The 5,014-nt window shown below is 40.7% G+C and overlaps 1 long non-coding RNA gene across 1 annotated transcript; it reads right to left on the bottom strand.

Annotated features, from left to right (window-relative positions):
* Positions 1-2,269: 2,269 nt before the first annotated feature.
* Positions 2,270-3,756, bottom strand: LOC141582516 (uncharacterized). Its single transcript, XR_012515354.1, has 3 exons — positions 3,673-3,756; positions 2,881-2,997; positions 2,270-2,758 (listed from the first exon to the last, which is right to left on the bottom strand). It is a non-coding gene; the product is annotated as an uncharacterized LOC141582516 (long non-coding RNA).
* Positions 3,757-5,014: the final 1,258 nt, after the last annotated feature.

The following is a 5,014-nucleotide window of genomic DNA, read 5'->3' as shown; positions in this document are numbered from 1 at the left end:
TGCATAACTTGCATGAACTATCTCTGACTGTTCTCAGAATAATACAGGAGTATATCCAGATACATGACAGCCCTGTAGATATTTAAAGGCAGTTTTCATAATTCTCTCAAGCTTTCATTCTATAGGCAAAATATCCTAATTCCTTCAACTATTGTAATGACATTTCACCCTTCTTTTTATGAGCTCTGACTTGTCAACATCCCTCTCTAACTAGAGCAGAACCATCACGTACATAGATCTTGACACTATGGAGTCATATCTCACATAGAAAGTAGACTCTAAAATTAGCACACAAGGCAAAAACTGAATATTACTTAAATTACCCTTGAAAAGGGTGCTGCTTTGTAGAACAGCATTATTACCTCTCAAGAAATCCAACATCTTCAGATTTCTCCAGTGGTAGATCACTCTCTTTACTAGATCAATTGATCAGTTGCTTGTATTTAGGAAGTCACTTGCCCTTTGAACTTGGCATTAAAACATGCATCTACAACAGATTCAGACTCAACACAGAAAAGTACACATACTTGGAGAGACACAAAGGAAGTGAAAGTAACAAAGGGAATAGCAGATTAGCAAATCCCAGCTTTGATTCAACCTAGGGCATACACTCACTGAGTGGCAGGGCAGGCTAAATTCTCCCTCTCTTAACATCTCTCTGTCTCTCTCTCTATCCCTCCGTCCCTAATCCAGCTGTCCCATTCAAGACCATAGACTAGAAATAAGACTTGATTATACTTCTATTTATAAAATCTAAAATCATTATCTGGTCAGGCATGGTGACTCATGCCTACAATCCCAGCACTTCAGGAGACCAAGGTGGAAGGCTCTCTTGAGACCGGCAGTTTGAAACCAGTCTGGGAATATATATATATATATATATATATATAATTATCCACACTGCATTTTATATGGCAGTCACTTTATATTAGTTTATGTTAAACTTACTCCCAACCAGACTTCTAGGATTTATAATCTTTCAGCAGAAGGCCAGTTATCAAGTCAGAGCTCCTTAATACTCTATTTATATAATCAGTTATTGGAATTTAAATATTGTGCCTTAGAATTTACTTCTGTTCAATTTCATCCTGCTGATTTTACCCATGAGTCTTACCTGTGATGATCATTTAAGGATCCCAGTTTCATCACACTGTGTGTTTTCGTCCTTCCTAGGTTAGTGCCAGGGATGGATCTGATGAACCAGAGTTCAACTCAATGTTGCTAAAAGTATGGCCCAAATGAGGAAAGCCTGAGTGCAAAGCCCTGACCACCTCTTCATTCTTACTTGCCACATATAGTTGGTCACTCTGAAAAAAAAAAATCTAGTCATATATCCAGAAGAGATGCTGCCAAAGTTCTGTTGAAACTCAAACTCACTGTGCATGTCATTCTCCAGAGCACCAGTCTCGCCACCCCTCTAAAACCAAATGAGTTCTTTCTGGCATGACTCTTAGAAACAAAACTGAAGCACACAAACTACTCCTTAATTCAATTGCTCATTATTTTCTATGCAAAAACCCATCCCAGAATTTTGCTGTCAGCTGACAGCAAGTGGAAAGTTGTTCTCTCTTTCATTAAGGTCCACTGAAAATTTTTTCCCAATGTTGTTCATCAAGGTTAGATTTATTCTAGGAGAATACCAGGAATACTAAACCTGGGGATGAAGGAACATAACTATCATGTAATCTGTGATGGATTGTGTCCATGTCCCCAGCAATTTCCAGTCAAAAAGTTAGACATCCTCACCACAGTCTGGTGGCTGTCAGCGCCCTCCTCTGGGAGGGGCATACATATATATATAGTCAACCCTCTATATTTATGGTTCTGCATCCATTCATTCAACCAGCTGTGGATCACAAAAACAATAAAAACAATACAACAGTAAAAAACATACATTTTAAAATACAGTATAATGACTATTTACCTAGAATTTACATAGTACAACCATGCAACACCCATAAAGACATTTTGGTCAACAACAGACCACATATGTAAGGGTGGTCCCATAAGACTACAATACCATATTGTTACTGTATCTTTTCTATGTTTAGATACACAAATACTTACTATTGTGTTACAAATGCCAGCAGTATCCAGTACAGTAATATGCTGTACAAGATTGTAGACTAGCTGCAACAGGCTATCCCATATAGCCGAGGTGTGTACCAAGCTGTACCATCTAGGTTTGTGCAATATAGTCTTAGAACGTTCACACAATGACAGAATCACCTAATGATGCATTTCTTAGAACATATTTCCATCATTACGCAATTATTGACTATATATGGTATCATAAATAATCTAGAGATGATTTAAAGTATACAGGAGGATGTGTATAGGTTATAGGCAAGTACTACATCATTTTAAATCAGGGATTTGAGCATCCTTGGATCTTGGTATACACAAAGCGTTCTGGAACCAATCCTCTGAGGATACTGAGTGACAATGGTATTTCCCTACCTTGTTAATGGTAGGCTCGGCCATGCAGCTTGCTTTGGACAAAGGGATATGAACATATGTGAAGTAGGCCCTGTTTAAGCAGAAGCTTTCAGAGCCATTACACAACTCAGCACACCTCCATCAGGGCTGCACTTTCTACCTGGGCCCACAGTGAAGATTCCCGGTCATCAGTGCAGAGAGGCAGCAGACCCATGTCCACAGCTACCACTGGCAAGAAATGGACCTTCGTTACCATCAGCCACTGAGATCGGGGATCATTTGTTATCACTGCAAAGCTGATACATAGTCCATCCTTGACCTTCAAACATAAAGAAATCAAAGCCCAAAAACTTTAGATGATTTGCTTGTTAGCATAGCTATTTAATAGTTAATCAGTAGAACTTGAATTCAGGTCTCCTAATATTCAGGTTATCCACTTACCTTGCAATGAATGAACACGAAAATGTTGTGAAGAATAGAGGATAAAGCTCTTAAAGATAATGAGGAAGCCATTTTAATGACGTTATTATAGTCACCCTACTGATATTAATAGGAGACCTGTAAGATAAGAAACAAGATGTGTTAGATGGGAATGTAGATATCCAGGGTGTACCAGCCACATCTTAAAATTGGCAAAGTTTGTTTGGAAGTTTTTAGTTCAATAGCCATCACAGTCCATGTACCCACCACGGAACTATCACTGTTATAGGTACTGGCTGCTCAGGTGGAAATAAGACCCAGCCTCTCTCCCCACAAACCTGTAGCCTAGTCTGTCATTTTTACAGTGTGACCTGTGGAAGACCTATCCCAGGAAGTGCCATTTGTAAACAGCCGGGTACACCGTATATTATTTTCTCCTTTCTCAAGAATTCATGATGAAGTTAGCTTAGTAAACCTTGAAGAAGTCCTATGGTAAAAAAAAAAAAAAAAAAAAAAAAAAAAAAAAAAAAAATGCTCAACTTTATTTAAGCCAGTAGCTCACCAACTTATTTGACTGGGGAATTTCCATGTGGAATAATACCTTACATCCTGCAGAACTTCCAGGTATAGCCTCAAGGAAACAATACCCCAACTCGACTCCCAGTGACACTTACCCCTCACCCCAATCAGGTCAGCCATAAGAAGGATGCCGCCAGGACACTTTCTGTCAAAATTGGGTAGAACTTGATTCCCCCGATTCCTCTGGCCCCCTTCTTTCATTTCCACCAGTAAAATTATTTCAGCTGTACTCACGGGATCCTGGAGGGGAATATTTTGATGTAGATCCAGCACCAGTCCTGGATAAGTTAATCTCTTGTTTACCAGGAAGGAGCTTCCTGGAGCAGGCCAGGAGATGGGCCTATTTTGGTCCAGGCAGGTGGTAAATCACAGCGCTGAGACAGCTGCCCACTCCTCCTGCTGTCAGGCTGCCTTGGGAGATGTTCTCACTCTCCGCAGTCCTGCTGCTGCTCTTCTAGAATGTCACCCTAACCCTGCAGTGTTAAAACAGAGCTGGGGTAGGCAACTTGCCTGCATAATGTATGCAACCTCCCTTATTCACACCTTCTTTCTGCCCAGAGTCACAAGAATCCAAAGGTTGAAGGAATTCATGTTTAAAGCTCATCTGGTCCAATACCCTCATTTTGCAGGTGTGAAAACAGGCATGGAGAGGCTGAATGACATGCCCAAAGTTGGTAAAGTGTGACAACAGCCCAAGCTCTTGGGACCCCAGATCTAAGATGTTTTCCATTCTACAATGAAGTGCCCATGATAGCAAAGGGCTGGAAAGAAGCTATGCACGCACGAACTGCTATGATGTGAATGTATATGCGTAAATGTGCTCATGCTTTGAAAAAAATACAAATAGCATGATACTTCTGGTTCTGCAACTTGTCTTGGTTTTGGTTTTCACTTAATGACGTTTGAACATCTTCCCTGTGGTTACAGATAAATCTATCTCCTTGCAAAATGCTGGTCTCTCTGTTTTGGCTCTTGTCTTCCCATCATCTGTGCTGAGCACAGCAGTCAGAATAATCTGTTTAAAATGTAAATCATATTCTATTACCTCCAGGCTTAAAAACCTTCAATGGCTTCCCATTACTCCTACGATAAAGGCCAAATTGCTCAACCCAATGTCTCAGGCCTCAGGTGACCTTACTTTTCACTGTCCCCTCCCTGGCCTCACCTCTGTGCAGCCACCTGGGTTTGCTTCAGTTCCTTAAAGGAACTTGGCTTTTTCCCCCACCTCAAGGCCTTCTGGAATGTTCTTCTCTCTCATTAAAATACCCTTCTCGCATGCATGTACATACAGGTATATGTGTGCACATACATACCTGTGTGCATGCTCACATTTACACATGCACCCACACACACATACGGGTCTTACAAGCTCAGCTCAAACAGACTTTCCTGCTTTTCCTGACCCCTCCACTTCCCACCGAACTCCGGACTTCATCAGACCTGACACTATTCACTCTTGTAGCAGCAGCTATTTTTCTTTAAGGCTTTATCCCAGTGTATGCAAGTATATATACACATTTGTATAATTATTTGATGCACACGTCTTCCCTGTGAGACTGTGAGACCTCTAGGGAAC

The sequence above is a fragment of the Saimiri boliviensis genome, chromosome 20 (assembly GCF_048565385.1).
Source record: "Saimiri boliviensis isolate mSaiBol1 chromosome 20, mSaiBol1.pri, whole genome shotgun sequence".
In the NCBI taxonomy this organism is placed as follows: domain Eukaryota; kingdom Metazoa; phylum Chordata; class Mammalia; order Primates; family Cebidae; genus Saimiri; species Saimiri boliviensis.
This window is presented reverse-complemented; position numbering and strand designations above follow the sequence as displayed.